Source organism: Pyrgilauda ruficollis, unplaced genomic scaffold, assembly GCF_017590135.1.
Source record: "Pyrgilauda ruficollis isolate IOZ18807 unplaced genomic scaffold, ASM1759013v1 scaffold67, whole genome shotgun sequence".
Classification (NCBI taxonomy): Eukaryota; Metazoa; Chordata; class Aves; order Passeriformes; family Passeridae; genus Pyrgilauda; species Pyrgilauda ruficollis.
In genome coordinates, this window is record NW_024528488.1 from 1,056,072 (window position 1) to 1,073,534 (window position 17,463).

Sequence of the window (17,463 nt, forward strand, 5' to 3'; positions counted from 1 at the left end):
AACAATTCTGGCCCACAGAAGGGGAAGCAGAGAGGGACACTCGCAGGGAGTGACACACCCAGACACAGGGAGGCCTTGGGATGTCTCCAGGTTTGTTTGAGGAAGGTGTGGGTGGGTCCCTGGGAGCTGGGCTGGAGTGTTTCTGACAGAATTCATTGGAAACCCATTCCCAGCTCCCTCCCAGGATGCTCCTGCAGTGCAGTCTCCAAGGGGTTCGTGGAATTTCTGCTTTTTCCTGCATGGATAGCAGAGCACAAACCCTTTTCCTGGGTTCCCTGCAGGAGCCCCAGCACTAAAAATCCCTGAGCAACAGCTCAGAGCTACCCAGGACCCAGGCAGAAGGGGAAGGGCCATGCCCTCAGCTCCTGGCTGCCAGCTGGGGAGATATTCTGGGATTTAGGGAAAAGTGTTGGGTTTCCACCTTTTCCCTGCGCTTGAGGAAGTTTCTGCCACCAAGGAACTGAGCTGGGAGTAACAATCCCAGCATTCCTGGAGAGAAATCTTGAGGATTAGCTGGGGGATGACATGACCTGCTCCCTTTCCCTGTGCCTGGGGACAGCAGGTGAGGGCAGGGCAGGAGGGATGTGCTGGAGACCCAAATCCCACGGGATCCCTCCTTTTCCATCCTGTCAGGTCCCATTCCAGGCAGGAGGTGCACGTGGAGGACAAAACTGTGCTGCAGCCCAACGCTGGGTGCCAAAAATCCCAAGAAGCAGCCTTCAGGAAAGGCTGGGTGGAGGGGTGAGCTGAGGAGGTGCTAATTAGATTAGGTGCTAATTAGCTGTGCTGCTCATCAGAGCTCAGCCTTCAGCTGTCACTCACCCACTCCCGAGCCTGTGGAACACATTCCTGTGCGAGGGAAGCTCTGCCACTTCCCTCCTCCTGCAAAAGCAGAGGGATCCTTGTCCCTGGCTGGCCCTGGGTGACCAAGCCCAGGCAGGGCTGGGGGCCTCGGCCCTGGAGGGGTCACAAAACGTGGATGTGGCACCGGAGGACAGGGGCTGGTGGTGGCCATTGACTTGGTTTGAAAAAATGCTAAGGAAGGCAGGAGCCTCCCTGGAGATGGGAAATGTAAACTGTAAACCCCCTCCCTCTGAATGATTATGATTTTGAAATTAAGGGGCTCTCAGGCAAAGGTATGGGAGTAGGAATAACAGTTCTTTATTAGAGAAAAATAAAAATAAACATCAGTAATACAAAAAAGCCACTGCCAGAGTCAGAGCATGCCCTGGCCCCTGTGGGTCAGGGTGGTGGCACAGTCCCATCCCATGGGGGCTCAGCCCTCCTGCAGTGCCAGCTGTGCTTCTGCTGGAGCAGGGATCCTGCACAAGGCTGGAGTTTTCCTCTGAAGCTCCAGGGCTGCTGGAGATGGGCCTGCTCTCCCTCTGGGAATGCAGGGCAGGAGAAAGCTGCTCCTCTGGGAATGCAGTGGGCAAAGGCTGCTGTGCTGTTCCAGGCTCAGATTGTATCCAGGTAGGAATGCTTGGCTCCTGCCCTGGGCGGAGCATCTCCCCATGGGATGATGGAATTTGATCAGCCCTGCAGGGACACTCCCTGGCCATGGACAGCAGAGATCTCCTGGAGGGAGGATTGGCTGTGGGAGAGATAAAGAAACCTGCCCCATGGACAGCAGAGAACTGCCCAGCTCTCACAGATGGGGAGAGAACACACAGCCCTGGTCACATCTTGTAACCCAACTCACCGTGCTGGTGAATCATTGGACTTGGTCATCCCAAAGCGCTTTTCCAGATATGCAAATGGAGAATAACACACAATTAAATAACACACAATTCAGAGCTCATTAAACAGTTACATTTCAGTCAGAACTCTGGAAACAATCTCTCTGTGAGGTGTTTTTCAATCCACCTTCCCTCTGCAGCAGCGATCCCGTGATTCCAACGTGGATCTCCAGTCCCCTTTTGCATTTTCTGATTTCCATGCAACATCTCACGGCTCCAAAAGCTTTTGTAGACTTAATCAAGCTTAGACTGAGTCTAAAGTGAACTCAAGCACGGCATTCAGGTGTGATGGATGCTGTTGGAACAGCACCAAAATCTGGTGGCTCTAATCCCAGGTGTGACATCCCATTAAACCTACAGCTCCCTGAATTAGAAAGGGACTTCAATGGCTGGAAAAGAAATCCCCAAACTGAACTGAGTGAAGGACGTGGAAATCATCAAAACTGGAAGTCAAATGGGTTCGGAGCTGGCCTCAGGCGCTGGCACAAGAAGTTGCAGACCCTGCCCTGGTTCCTCTCCCAAGGGGGCACAGAAAGCTGATGGCACTCCCAGCTCGTGTGAAATGCAGGGAAAAGAAATCCAAAATTCAGCAGCAGATGAGGAGAGCCAGCAGCTGCCTGGGAACACTAGAGGCAGCAGAGACAGGGAGCAGGAGCAGGAGGAAAAGGAGAAACCACGGCAGCTTCTGAGATGGCTTCCAGGGGAAGGGGAAGGGAGCCCAGGACCAAAGGGATGTGTCTGACAGGGTGTGCAGGACAGGAGGCACGGGCTGGAACCTCCTCTGGCACACCTCAGTCCAGCCAGGTGAGCAGCTCCAAGGGATGGCTCTGCCCAGGCTCAGCTGAATCCCAGCTCCCTGTGATGCCTGAAGTTTCAGCTTTCATGTTTTCCAGATTCTGTACTGCATTAGTTTATAACTCTGAACTCCATATGAAGTGTCAGCAAGCTCTCCTCACAGCTCAGTCACACAAAACAATCCTTTCCCAGCCCCAGAACCACGGACACCTTTGCAGCTTCAGGCCCAAAAAGTGCAAACAGCAGGGAATTGAGGAGAGCAAACTGGGAGGATGGGACTGCATCACCTGGAGCTGGAATTGGACAATGAACCCCAAAATGGAAATGGACCAAAACTTATAAAAAAGTGTGAGAACCTGTGACCTTCCTCCAGCTTGGGTGGAGCCCTGGCTGGGCTCTTGCACTGCCCAGGGTGAATCCTGTGAAGGCCTTTTAATAAATTCCCACTTTATTCCTTTAGCTCTGTCCAGCCTCTGTTCCAGGAGCCTCCCAAGGCATCACCTGCTGGGAAAGGAACAGCAGGAATGAGTTTTGCTGTCTCTTGGTGAGTCCCAGGAGGGACAGATCCATCCGGCTCTGTCTCAGCTTTAGGCTGGAACTTCTTTAAACTTCCCACACCAGTTCCAGGCTTTCCCAGCGTTTTCCTCTGGGAAATCCAAACAGCTGCACCTCCCTCTTTGAATAATCAGGCTATGGCAGCGCTGCTCTCTCCACTGGTCAAGTCTCTCTTTCAGAGGTATTAGGAGCTGTTTGCACCTCAGTTTTCCCAGCTCTCTCTCCAGCAGCCAGCTCTCCCTGAGCTGCTCCTGCCTTGTTCCAGAGTTCATTTGTTTGCAGCTCCTTGGAAGCAGCTCCAGGCACCGAGGAGATGCCAATTAGTGTCCAGGCAGTTAATTTGGAGAGGGGCAGGAGGAAGCAGGGCTTTAAACTGCTCCAAGGCTGGTTCCTCCTGCACTGGGAAGTACAAGCAGCACCTGAGCTGCTCAGCAGGGCTGGTTTGGGGCCCGGGAGGTGAATTTGGAGCTGATTTATTGCAGGTGCTCAGCAGATGCTGGCCATGAACTGTGCATGTGCTGCTCTGTCAGGATGGAGCCTTCCTCAGCTCCTAATCCTAACCCTCTCCTTAGCTCCTAATGAATCTCCAACTGCCCCAGCAGAAGGTTGGCACAGCCTCTGAGAAGTGGCGTTTTGACAGGAATATTTTTTGGAATCATTAATTTTTGTTTGCAGGAGATTTCCCTGCAAAGTGCTGGATCTGCATCCCAGCTCGTGGCACCTTGGGGTGAAATCCCTCAGTGTGGCTTCTCATCCCAAAAATACTCTAAAAAAAGGAGATTTGTCTTCTCTGGGTAGACCCTGAGAAAGCCTTTGGAAAGGATTTATCCCAGTCTTATCATATTAATATGCATTTTAATTATTACTATCAGTAGCACTCATAATTAATAAAAATGGAATATCTACACCTTAAGAACGATCAGGAGCAGCCACACAACTCCATGGAGGCGCCAGATTCCTTTTGTGGCAATCTCAGCCCAATTCCCAGCTGTCCAAGGGCCCTTTTGCTGGCACTGATCCCACTTTCGGCAGAACTGTGCAGCTCAGTGATATTAAAGTCAGCAAAATTCTCAAGTGTAACTCATTTTCCAGGTTCTTTCAGGAGGGGATGTTCCTGAGGTCAGCCCTGCACCGTTTGCTGAGGCAGGATTTCAGCCTCCGTTGCTGGCACAGAGCTCCAGGGAAGGAAAGCTGTTTTGGAGAAATCCAATCAAACTGTGCTGGGGGAAGCAAACACCACGGAACCTGGGATTTGCTGACACAGGGGCTTGGCCAGCACACCACTTTCCCTGTTCCTGGGTAACAGTTACCAGAGGTTCCAGTAAAAAAATGGATTTTTGCAGCCCAGGTGCAGGTGCATAAAGGTTTGGAGTGGCAAAATAAAAAGAATTTGAAATCCCACCTTGGGGTGAGATGGAAGTCCTGCACCTGGGTCACAACAAGGCCAGGGAAGGCTCCAGGCTGGGGCAGGAGAACTGGGAAAGGGCCTGGGAGTGCTGGGGACAGCTCTGGGCACGGGCTGGGCCCTGGCACAGGGAACAACTGAGAGCCACAAGCCACAACAGACTCCTCACCAGTGACACCGGGGGGGAAGTGACTTTTCCCCCCCTGAGCTGTGAATCCACAGCCCAAGGCATGTGCACACCCAGCAGATACAAAGTGTATTTTTATTCCCAGCAAGTGCTTGGGAATGAAAAACCTCAGCACTAAAGCCTGATACCCAAACAGCAACAGAAGGGTTATCAAACAGCTGTCAGGAGAAACAAAACAGAGCAAAAACAAAGCAGAGAGGGAGAAAACCTCCTCATGCCTGCTGTGGTTCTGAGGCTGACAGGGACTGCTGTGCAGGGAAAACTGGGGATGAGCACAAAGCAGAAATCCTGCCGCAACCCCTGCATCTCCCAGCAGGAGGGACATGGAGATTGCCGTGGGGATCAGTCATGCAGGACCCAGGAATAGCCAGGTTCTGTATTTTCAGTTCTGTCTCCTGAGGGCTGCCCAGAGAGGTGGGATTTGCCCCATCCCTGGAACATCCCAGGCTGGAGCAGCCTGGGACAGTGGGAGGTGTCCCTGCCATGGCAGGGGTGGAACTGGGTGGGCTTTGAGGTCTTTCCCAGCCCAAACCATTCTGTGAATTTTAGAATCCTGAAATTATCATTACAGAGGTGGAACTGGAAGAACTTTAAGGTCCCTTCAAAAAAAAAAAAAACCAAAAAAACAAACCATTCCCTGACTCTGTAACTCCTGGAGCCGTTGGTCAATTGAAATCCAATTTCAGAACAGCTCAGAGGAAATCGTGTTTTGGGAAGAACAGAGTGGATGGAACAAAGGAACAGGAACAGTCTCCTTAAGCCACCCCTTGTGGCGAAGAACAGGATCAGCTGGCTCGCTCCTAGAGCACCTGGTGACTCAGGAGATGAAAATGTCCCCCGGTCCTGAAAACCCTCCTGAGGGTGTGGGGTGGGGCTGAGGGGCCTTGGGCACAGCTCCAGCCCTGGGATCCCAGCGTGCTCCTCAAAATGAGGTTGAACTTCCTCAGGGAGTTAAATTTGATCTGCTCCAAACATCCAGCAGCAGCCCCCAGCCACTGCCTCCTCCCCATGGGAAAACTCCACTCTGGTTCCTCTTCGTGCCTGGAAATGAGGGAAAACAGGGGAAATATTGGGAAGGGCTAGTGTTGGAATGCTGCTGGCACAGCCTAAGCCATGCTGCTCCCTCAGAGCCTTCCCTGATCGCTTCCAAATCCTCCTGGGAGCTCCTTGGGAGCCCCACCGGGAGGGCACGGCCAGGGTGCCAGCCCCTGCCCAGAGCAGCCCTTCCTTTGGGATGGCTGTGCCCACAGACCAGCCCAAGGCTGCTCGGGCAGTCTGGGACCCTCCAAACCTCACCCCTCCACATTTCAGTTAAACTCACTTAATATTTCATATTTGTGCCTCCAGCTGCAGCTCCTGTCTCCGGGTTTGAGAGAGCCCCGAGGCTGCTGCAGCAATCAGGGAGCGACTCCCAGGTCCAGAGGGAAAACTCCTTGCTCCCAGAGCACCCCCCAAGGGTTCCTGGGCCCCTGTTCCAGAGGGAGCCCCCCATTGCTCCCAGAGCACCCTCCAGGGGATCTCTGGGGTGCTGTCACAGAAAAGGGAGCACTGCTGCCCCTGCTCTCACCCCTTGCCAACAGAGCTGTCCCACTGATGTCACCGTCGTGGATGTGAGGGGCTGAAGCTGGGGGTGCTTCCAGGGTATCTGATCATGGAATCATGGAATGGTTTGGGTGGGAGGGACTGGAAACACCATCCAGTGCCCTGGGCAGGGACACCTTCCACCATCCCAGGCTGCTCCAGCCCCAGTGTCCAGCCTGGCCTTGGGCACTGCCAGGATCCAGGGGCAGCCACAGCTGCTCTGGGCACCCTGTGCCAAGGCTGCCCACCTTGCCAGGGAACAATTCCTAATTCCCAATATCCCATCCAGCCCTGCCCTCTGGCAGTGGGAGCCATTCCCTGGGTCCTGTCCCTCCATGCCTTGTCCCCAGTCCCTCTCCAGCTCTCCTGGAGCCCCTGTAGGCCCTGGGAGGTTTCATCAGAAATGATGAGGAAGGAAAACCTTCAACCCCATGGATTTAGCCAGATAACCCCTGCTGGGTTCTGGGTAAAACATTCCTCCTTGGCTCTTCCCATTGGTGATCAACTTGTATCCCACTGCCAGGAGTGGTCCTGGAGAAGCTCCTTGACCACTGATCCCCCATTATTAAAAGGGAGATTAATTAAAAACCCTAAAGCATTAATCATTGATTTCCAGGCCTTGCTGCAGTGTTACACCTCCTGCTCTTCCTCAGGGGGTTAAACCTATTGCTCTTGCTTTTGTGTCAAGATTAGGAGATTTAGAGCAAAGAATCACTTTTCATTTACACACAGAATAAACAGAGGCAGAAGGACTCCAAGATAACAGTTTCCTTAACTAAGGAGATGGATTAAAACCTCTTTGTTTCAAAGTAAATAATACAACCCCACAAGTTCTATTCACCAGCCCTGCTCCCTGCAGCCCAGCATGCACCTGCCCATGCTAATGATTATTGTATTGCAGGGTGCCCTGGTGAAGGAAGGAATGGTGAATCTGACTCCATGTTCTCAGAAGGCTCATTTATTATTTTATGATACTATATTATATTAAAGAATACTGTACTATACTAAAGAACACAGAAAGGATACTTATCAAATGCTAAAAAGATAATAATGAAACTCATGACTCTCTCCAGAGCGACACAGCTTGGCCCTGATTGGCCAAAGAGTGAAAACAACTCACAGCAGAGTCCAACGAAACAATCACCTGTGGGGAAACAATCTCCAACCACATTCCAAAGGGGCACAACACAGGAGAAGCAAATGAGATAAGAATTGTTTTCCTTTTCTCTGAGGCTTCTCAGCTTCCCAGGAGAAAAATCCTGGTGAAGGGATTTTCCAGAGAATGTGAATGCCACAAATGATGAACCCAAATTCGGTGTTTTGCCTTTATTCAGCCCCACAGGGCTCGCAGGGTGGGAGCTGGGCTCTGTCCTGGCCCAAACACAGGGGCAGAGCCCAGTTCACCCAGTTCTGCTCCCCAGTCTCTCCAGTCTGCCTCAGCCCCATGCTGAGCTCAGAGCTGGCAACTGGAGCCCCCAAATTTGTATTTAGGAAGAACATCAGGCGGAGAACCCACAGAGTCAGTGCCAGCAGAGCCACCAAACACCTCCCATAAAATGTTTACACTTTGCTCCAGAAAACAGCGTGGGGAGCAGTGGGAGGAGTGAGCAGCCAGGAAAGATGACATTTGTGTCACTCCCTTCCAGGAAAGCTGACATTTGTGTCATTCCCTGCCTCCAGTCCCTAACCCTGCAGCCTTCCAAAGTCCATCCCTTGTTTTAGCACACCAGCTGCCTCTCCCTGAGAGCCCTGACAGCAGGAGTGTGAAAACCCACCAGCTCCACCCCAAAACAACATTTCTGTACCTCACACTCCCTAGTGCAGCTTACAACACCCCACGGAACGCGCTCGGGGGAATATTGGGCTGTTCCCAGGGTCAGCCGTCCCAGGAGGAAGTGCAGCCCCAGCTGCAGCCCCCAGTGCCACCTCCTCTCGCAGGAGCACCTGCAGGAGGACACTTCCCTGCAGGAGGACACTTCCCTGCAGGAGGACACTTCCCTGCAGGACCCGCCGGGCTCGGTGGAGGATTCCAAATTAACAAGCAGCAATTCCATCTCTGTTTTCTCTCGTTGTGCAGCCCATTCCTGGTGCCTTCCCTCCTCAGGGGTTACTCAGAGCAACTGAGCACCTCCCTGATGGAATGTTTTATTGCAGAACAAGATCATTTCCTCCCTGCTTGGTTTAACCCACTTTACTTCTCCAAATTCACGTTCTGCTCCGAGCACACGTTTTTAATTTGTTCCTGGTTTTTCCAAGGTTCACATTACAAATGCATTTTTTATTAACTTATTGTCCCAGTTTTATCTCGACTGACTGGTGAAAAACTATTAGGAAGTTGCTGTGTTGTGAAAGAGTTGATTAATTTGGATACCCAGTTTGGCCTTGGCAGGAATGGGGACAGCAGGACAGAATGAGGGACACGGGGAATGAGAGCTGAGGATCTTTAGGCTCAGGATGAGAGAGCAGAGATGGATGCACAGGGAGGTGGAAACCACGGGGGTTCTGTGTCACAGAACCCCAGAATGGGTGGGGAGGGACCTTAAAGCCCATCCAGGCCCCCCTGCCATGGGACAAGAGGGAATAAAAGGAAATTCCAGGAGTGCCAGGGGTGGTGCTGGCAGGGATCATGCTGGGCTTCCCCAGGGTCACCTCAGAGGACACAGCAGCCTCCTCAGCAGCCCCGACCTTCTCATGCCAGCCCTGCAGAACAGGGCCTGCCTGTCCTACCTGCACTCCAGCCCACGTTTCCAGAACCTACATCCTTTGATCCAAGCTTTTTCCAGGATGTTTTTGATCCAGCAAAGGGAACTCAGCTCTCCAGTCACCAGCGCTGGGGATTTGTGCGCACAGAAGGAGTTGACCTCAGGGGAAATGCAGATTTCTCTTCCTGTTGTGAAGCTGAATTTCCTCCTCACGCAGCAGCCAGGAGTGTTCCACGGTGAGGGAACAGAAGTGTCTCAAGGATGGATCCAAGGCTGCTTGTGCAGCCCCAGCTCCTGACCCTGGGCACCCCTGGCTGCTCTGAAGCTGCTTTTGCACACCCAGACGTCACTGTGATATTTTCTGAAAAATTCCTTCACCAGGATTTCTTCTCCTGGGAAGCTGAGAAGCTTCAGCTTCTCCCTGTTTTGCTGCTTTGGAATGTGGTATGTAGATTGTTTTCCAACATGTGAATTGTTTAAATTTAATGACCAATCATGGTCCAGCTTTGTCAAGGCTCTGAGAAGCCACGAGTTTTTGTTATTCATTCTTGTTAAGCCTGCTGATGTATCCTTTCTCTGTATTTTAGTATAGTTTCAGTATAGCATTATCTCATATCATATCAAATCAGCTTTCTGAGAACATGGAGTCAGATTTATCTCTGGGACCCTGGCAAACACCACACCCAGAGCCACAGGAATGCGGGAGATCTGCCCCAAGGGAATCTCCTCTTTGCTGTGCTGAGTTACAGCCCAGGCCACAACCTGACACTGCTGACAGCTCTGGCTGCTCCCACGCCCCCAGGGCACCTTCCCAGGAATCCTTCAAGGATTTCAGCCTCAAAGCACACCTGCAGCAAAGAATTCCATGGGGAGTTCTGTGCCCTCTGGCACAGGAATGCAGGAATGCAGCAGCATTCCTGCCCAGTAATATCATCTGTAACACCTTTCAATTCCTCTGGATCCCTCCCTACTCTCCCCAAATGCCAGATTAATTAGGAATTGCTGACTTCCTGCCCCAGGTTTCTGTATTTTCTGTGCTCCTAGCACAGCCCCTTGCCTGCCTCCTCCCTGGAATAAAGGATTCAGGAGCTGTCAGTTTTCCTCAGGAGCCATTTCAGAGATGGGGGAGCAGCCTGAGAATTCCAACAATGCCTCAGAAATCCCAGACCTCATTCCACGTTTCATGATCAGGCTGACTGCAATTAAAATTAGTGAGACTGAGAGATCAGCAGTGCTGGCTAAGCCACTTTTACATTATGAGCTCTTAACTGATTTTTTTATTAAGTCAATTTTATCTCTTCTAATAAAGCCAAACCTTCCACTTAGGATGGAAGGAAACAACAACCCTGCTCAAACTTAATGCTAAAAAGATAATAATGAAACTCGTGACTCTCTCCAGAGTCTGACACAGCTTGGCCCTGATTGGCCAAAGAGTGAAAACAACTCACAGCAGAGTCCAACGAAACAATCACCTGTGGGGAAACAATCTCCAAACACATTCCAAAGGAGCAAAGCACAGGAGAAGCAAATGAGATAAGAATTGTTTTCCTTTTCTCTGAGGCTTCTCAGCTTCCCAGGAGAAAAATCCTGGTGAAGGGATTTTCCAGAGAATGTGAATGCCACAAATGATGAACCCAAATTCGGTGTTTTGCCTTTATTCAGCCCCACAGGGCTCGCAGGGTGGGAGCTGGGCTGTGTCCTGGCCCAAACACAGGGGCAGAGCCCAGTTCACCCAGTTCTGCTCCCCAGTCTCTCCAGTCTGCCTCAGCCCCATGCTGAGCTCAGAGCTGGCAACTGGAGCCCCCAAATTTGTATTTAGGAAGAACATCAGGCGGAGAACCCACAGAGTCAGTGCCAGCAGAGCCACCAAACACCTCCCATAAAATGTTTACACTTTGCTCCAGAAAACAGCGTGGGGAGCAGTGGGAGGAGTGAGCAGCCAGGAAAGATGACATTTGTGTCACTCCCTTCCAGGAAAGCTGACATTTGTGTCATTCCCTGCCTCCAGTCCCTAACCCTGCAGCCTTCCAAAGTCCATCCCTTGTTTTAGCACACCAGCTGCCTCTCCCTGAGAGCCCTGACAGCAGGAGTGTGAAAACCCACCAGCTCCACCCCAAAACAACATTTCTGTACCTCACACTCCCTAGTGCAGCTTACAACACCCCACGGAACGCGCTCGGGGGAATATTGGGCTGTTCCCAGGGTCAGCCGTCCCAGGAGGAAGGTGCAGCCCCAGCTGCAGCCCCCAGTGCCACCTCCTCCCGCAGGAGCACCTGCAGGAGGACACTTCCCTGCAGGAGGACACTTCCCTGCAGGAGGACACTTCCCTGCAGGACCCGCCGGGCTCGGTGGAGGATTCCAAATTAACAAGCAGCAATTCCATCTCTGTTTTCTCTCGTTGTGCAGCCCATTCCTGGTGCCTTCCCTCCTCAGGGGTTACTCAGAGCAACTGAGCACCTCCCTGATGGAATGTTTTATTGCAGAACAAGATCATTTCCTCCCTGCTTGGTTTAACCCACTTTACTTCTCCAAATTCACGTTCTGCTCCGAGCACACGTTTTTAATTTGTTCCTGGTTTTTCCAAGGTTCACATTACAAATGCATTTTTTATTAACTTATTGTCCCAGTTTTATCTCGACTGACTGGTGAAAAACTATTAGGAAGTTGCTGTGTTGTGAAAGAGTTGATTAATTTGGATACCCAGTTTGGCCTTGGCAGGAATGGGGACAGCAGGACAGAATGAGGGACACGGGGAATGAGAGCTGAGGATCTTTAGGCTCAGGATGAGAGAGCAGAGATGGATGCACAGGGAGGTGGAAACCACGGGGGTTCTGTGTCACAGAACCCCAGAATGGGTGGGGAGGGACCTTAAAGCCCATCCAGGCCCCCCTGCCATGGGACAAGAGGGAATAAAAGGAAATTCCAGGAGTGCCAGGGGTGGTGCTGGCAGGGATCATGCTGGGCTTCCCCAGGGTCACCTCAGAGGACACAGCAGCCTCCTCAGCAGCCCCGACCTTCTCATGCCAGCCCTGCAGAACAGGGCCTGCCTGTCCTACCTGCACTCCAGCCCACGTTTCCAGAACCTACATCCTTTGATCCAAGCTTTTTCCAGGATGTTTTTGATCCAGCAAAGGGAACTCAGCTCTCCAGTCACCAGCGCTGGGGATTTGTGCGCACAGAAGGAGTCGACCTCAGGGGAAATGCAGATTTCTCTTCCTGTTGTGAAGCTGAATTTCCTCCTCACGCAGCAGCCAGGAGTGTTCCACGGTGAGGGAACAGAAGTGTCTCAAGGATGGATCCAAGGCTGCTTGTGCAGCCCCAGCTCCTGACCCTGGGCACCCCTGGCTGCTCTGAAGCTGCTTTTGCACACCCAGACGTCACTGTGATATTTTCTGAAAAATTCCTTCACCAGGATTTCTTCTCCTGGGAAGCTGAGAAGCTTCAGCTTCTCCCTGTTTTGCTGCTTTGGAATGTGGTATGTAGATTGTTTTCCAACATGTGAATTGTTTAAATTTAATGACCAATCATGGTCCAGCTTTGTCAAGGCTCTGAGAAGCCACGAGTTTTTGTTATTCATTCTTGTTAAGCCTGCTGATGTATCCTTTCTCTGTATTTTAGTATAGTTTCAGTATAGCATTATCTCATATCATATCAAATCAGCTTTCTGAGAACATGGAGTCAGATTTATCTCTGGGACCCTGGCAAACACCACACCCAGAGCCACAGGAATGCGGGAGATCTGCCCCAAGGGAATCTCCTCTTTGCTGTGCTGAGTTACAGCCCAGGCCACAACCTGACACTGCTGACAGCTCTGGCTGCTCCCACGCCCCCAGGGCACCTTCCCAGGAATCCTTCAAGGATTTCAGCCTCAAAGCACACCTGCAGCAAAGAATTCCATGGGGAGTTCTGTGCCCTCTGGCACAGGAATGCAGGAATGCAGCAGCATTCCTGCCCAGTAATATCATCTGTAACACCTTTCAATTCCTCTGGATCCCTCCCTACTCTCCCCAAATGCCAGATTAATTAGGAATTGCTGACTTCCTGCCCCAGGTTTCTGTATTTTCTGTGCTCCTAGCACAGCCCCTTGCCTGCCTCCTCCCTGGAATAAAGGATTCAGGAGCTGTCAGTTTTCCTCAGGAGCCATTTCAGAGATGGGGGAGCAGCCTGAGAATTCCAACAATGCCTCAGAAATCCCAGACCTCATTCCACGTTTCATGATCAGGCTGACTGCAATTAAAATTAGTGAGACTGAGAGATCAGCAGTGCTGGCTAAGCCACTTTTACATTATGAGCTCTTAACTGATTTTTTTATTAAGTCAATTTTATCTCTTCTAATAAAGCCAAACCTTCCACTTAGGATGGAAGGAAACAACAACCCTGCTCAAACTTTCTGCATGATGAGCTTTCATTTCACTCTGTTTGCCTCTAAATTTTGCTCTTCCCCTGCAGTTAATATTTATAACTTTATCCAGTGAGGAGGAATGTGATGGTCTTGCATTGATGGGAAATTTTGCTTTGAATAATTCTGGTTTTAGTTCCTCCCTGCTCAGCTGGGATTAGGAAAAGCCACGTTCCTGACTCTGCTCCAAGGGGAGGTAGGGACCATTAAAGGTGAGGAACCTGCTCCAGTCTCTGCATGAGAAGAGCACCCTGACAGCAGTGTGGACATGGAAAAACAACATTTCCCTGGGTGTGGAAACCCAGGGCACTGGGAATATTTCTCTGTCTGCTCTGGGGTGCCCTGACCCCCAGGGCAGCACTGACTCTGACCCTCATTCATGGAGAAAGTTTCCCAGACTTCAAGACAGACTGGAATCCACAAAAGTGTGAAATAGATTCTAGAGAGCAGTGTAGGTGTGTCACTGGGTGAGAAATTTAGGTTTTGGGATTTTTAGTATGTTGTGGATGGAAGCAGGATGGAGGGCACAGGGTGCTGTCCTGGGTTTCTTTTTCATGCTTCTTCTTCTTCATGAGTTTGGGTGGCATTTTGTAATTGGGCAGAACAGTCTGCATTGCAGCTCTTTGGGATCAGTTATTGGGTTAAAAGGGAAAATAATCTAGGTGTCAGTTCTTAATTGGATGGTTTAGTCTTAAAAGACCTTGTAACAAGAGATAGTTACCCACTTTGTGCCTTGCTGCAGAACTCATGGTTGTGAGACTGTTTTACTGATAAGAAATAATAAACACCTGAGTGTGAACATGAACTGCTGTCTCCAGTGCCTTCAGTCCCCACCCAGAGAAACCAACAGCTGGGAATCATCTCCTGGTGTCACCCACCTGTACCCAGGGACACTTCCACTGTCCCAGGCTGCTCCAGCCTGGCCATGGACACTTCCAGGGATCCAGGGCAGCCACAGCTTCTCTGGGAATTCCATTCCAGGGCCTCACCACCCTCACAGCCCAAAATTCCTTCCTGAAGTCTTACTGAAATCAAGGTTTTCCAGGTTTTCTGGGAATTGTAAGTTTTCCTGGAGCAGGCAGTATCAGCACTGTCCCTGTCCCTGGTCAACAGCTCCCTGAGAGCCACAATCTTCAGATTATTGATACAATTCCTGACCTGTAGCAAGCCTTAAATAGAGGAGATTCAGGAAGTGGAAATCTGATAGTGTGAGGAATTTGAGTGGATTAGTCATAGAGGACTAAGAGCAAGCATTTGAAGAAAAACTTAAATGTAGCATAAAAATATATTAGAATCTTTTCAGACATTCCTTATGGGCTTAGCTCATTGGCAAAGTGTTGGGGAGGGTGAAATGTAATAAAACCAGAGGAAAAACTCCCCTTGCGAGGCAGAGCTGTGCCATATCAGCACTGTCCCTGTCCCTGGTCAACAGCTCCCTGAGAGCCACAATCTTCAGATTATTGATACAATTCCTGACCTGTAGCAAGCCTTAAATAGAGGAGATTCAGGAAGTGGAAATCTGATAGTGTGAGGAATTTGAGTGGATTAGTCATAGAGGACTAAGAGCAAGCATTTGAAGAAAAACTTAAATGTAGCATAAAAATATATTAGAATCTTTTCAGACATTCCTTATGGGCTTAGCTCATTGGCAAAGTGTTGGGGAGGGTGAAATGTAATAAAACCAGAGGAAAAACTCCCCTTGCACCAATGCAAACAGGGAGGAATTTGCATTCCCAGGTCTTTGCATATGTATATGGGTGAATTTATATAAATATGCATTTAGACACACATTATGTATTAAGCATTTGAAGAAAAGCTTAAATGTAGCATAAAAATATATTAGAATCTTTTCAGACATTCCTTATGGGCTTAGCTCATTGGCAAAGTGTTGGGGAGGGTGAAATGTAATAAAACCAGAGGAAAAACTCCCCTTGCACCAATGCAAACAGGGAGGAATTTGCATTCCCAGGTCTTTGCATATGTATATGGGTGAATTTATATAAATATGCATTTAGACACACATTATGTATAGATTTTCACTTGACATCAGACACTTCAGCAAGCAGCAGTGTATAAAAATATAAAAGGAAAGTTTCATGAAGTGCAGGAGACAGAAAACTTCAGTCGGTGAGCAAGAAAGAGCTTGGGGATGAAAGATAAATTAGGGGTGACCAGGGCTGGGAGAGCCTTTGGCAGGTCTCCTCCTGCCTGGCAATGCAGAGAGATTGTCACAAAATAACCCCAAACACCTGGAGCAGCTGTGCAGAGGGATGGATCCTTCCTGGGCTGAAATCCAGGCCAAAGGAAGCTGCACACCAAGCTCAGTCCCCAGGTCCAACCCCCAGGTTTTCCTGGGGAAATCTCCCTGTTTGCAAAGCCAGGTGTCTGCTAAGGAGGGCAGGAGCCTTGCCTGAAATGGAAAATGTAAACCTCCTCCCTTTGAATGATTATGATTTTGAAATTAAGGGGCTCTCAGGCAAAGGTATGGGAGTAGGAATAACAGTTCTTTACTAGGAAAATTAAAAAATACAAATGCAGTAGTACAAAAGAAAAAAAAAAAGCCACTGCCAGAGTCAGAACATGCCCTGCCCCCTGTGTGTCAGGGCGGTGGCACAGTCCCATCCCATGGGGGCTCAGCCCTCCTGCAGTGCCAGCTGTGCTTCTGCTGGAGCAGGGATCCTGCACAAGGCTGCAGTTTTCCTCTGAAGCTCCAGGGCTGTGGAGATGGGCCTGCTCTTCCTCTGGGAATGCAGGGCAGGAGAAAGCTGCTCCTCTGGGAATGCAGTGGGCAAAGGCTGCTGTGCTGTTCCAGGCTCAGATTGTATCCAGGTAGGAATGCTTGGCTCCTGCCCTGGGCGGAGCATCTCCCATGGGGTGATGGAATTTGATCAGCCCTGCAGGGACACTCCCTGGCCATGGACAGCAGAGATCTCCTGGAGGGAGGATTGGCTGTGGGAGAGATAAAGAAACCTGCCCCATGGACAGCAGAGAACTGCCCAGCTCTCACAGATGGGGATAGATTTCACACCCAGCCCCATTTCCAAGCCAAGGCATTCCCATGTCCCTGTGCCAGGCCCAGGCCGGGGCTGTGCAGGAGCAAAGCTGCAGAGAGCTCCCTGCACTGGCTGATTTGCCCTCCAGAGAACCAGCTGGGGCTGAATTCAGCAGCTGCACTCCCTGGAGCCCCTGGAGCCACGGGAAGCAGGAGCCTGGGACAGCTTCCCCCTTTTCTGGGGAGAGGAAAGCAAGGAATGGGAAGCTCTGCTCCAGCCAGGACTGCAGTGCCCACCGAGGGACTCATCTCTGCCTTTGGGTGCTCTCTGATGTGAGGATTGTTTTCCTGGTGTGATATCCTCATTTACATCCTCTCTAATCCAGAGGCTTCATTAAGAAGTTGCCAAGAATCAACATTTTGACTGTTCCAGCCTTTAAGTGCCAAGGCTGGATAATTTTCTGCAAGCTGAAGGAAGGAAAGTCCCTCTGTAGGCAGCTGCCACTTGTTCCATGGCTGCTTGAGCCAGTTTTGGCTGCAGCAGATGCCCTCTCCTGGGTTTCACCCTCTCTGGACACATCAGTGGCAATTCCCCTGGTTCCAAACTCCTTTCCATCAGGTGTCCTGCTTCAGGATGGATTTTCTGTGGGGCAGGATGGAGTTTCCTTTGGGCAGAAAGCTCCTGGCAGCAGAGGAAGGAGCCAGCCTACTTTTCACAGCTCATTTCTGTCTCAAAGTGTGGACATGAGGAAGGTGGAGAGGGTGGGATGTGACTTCAAAGCAGATGGAAATGCACAAGAACTGTTGCTTAGCACCTATAAAAGTCAGGCCCACTCCTTCACAAGATCTGTGTGTATTTAGGGATCCACACTCGAATTCTGGCCTCTGAATAACCCAAACCCATGGCAGCTCTTTGGGGATGTGTGCTGATGAAATAAACAATGATATTAAAAGTCACACTGCTCCTGGCAGCAAGCAGGAGACAAATTTTGTGCTATCTGTGCTTGGGAGCTTTGCTAGCCATTAATGAATGAGAACGAGCAGGAAAAGGGGCTGGAGGAGCCCAGCTCCAGGAAAAGGGGCTGGAGGAGCCCAGCGTAGGGTTCAG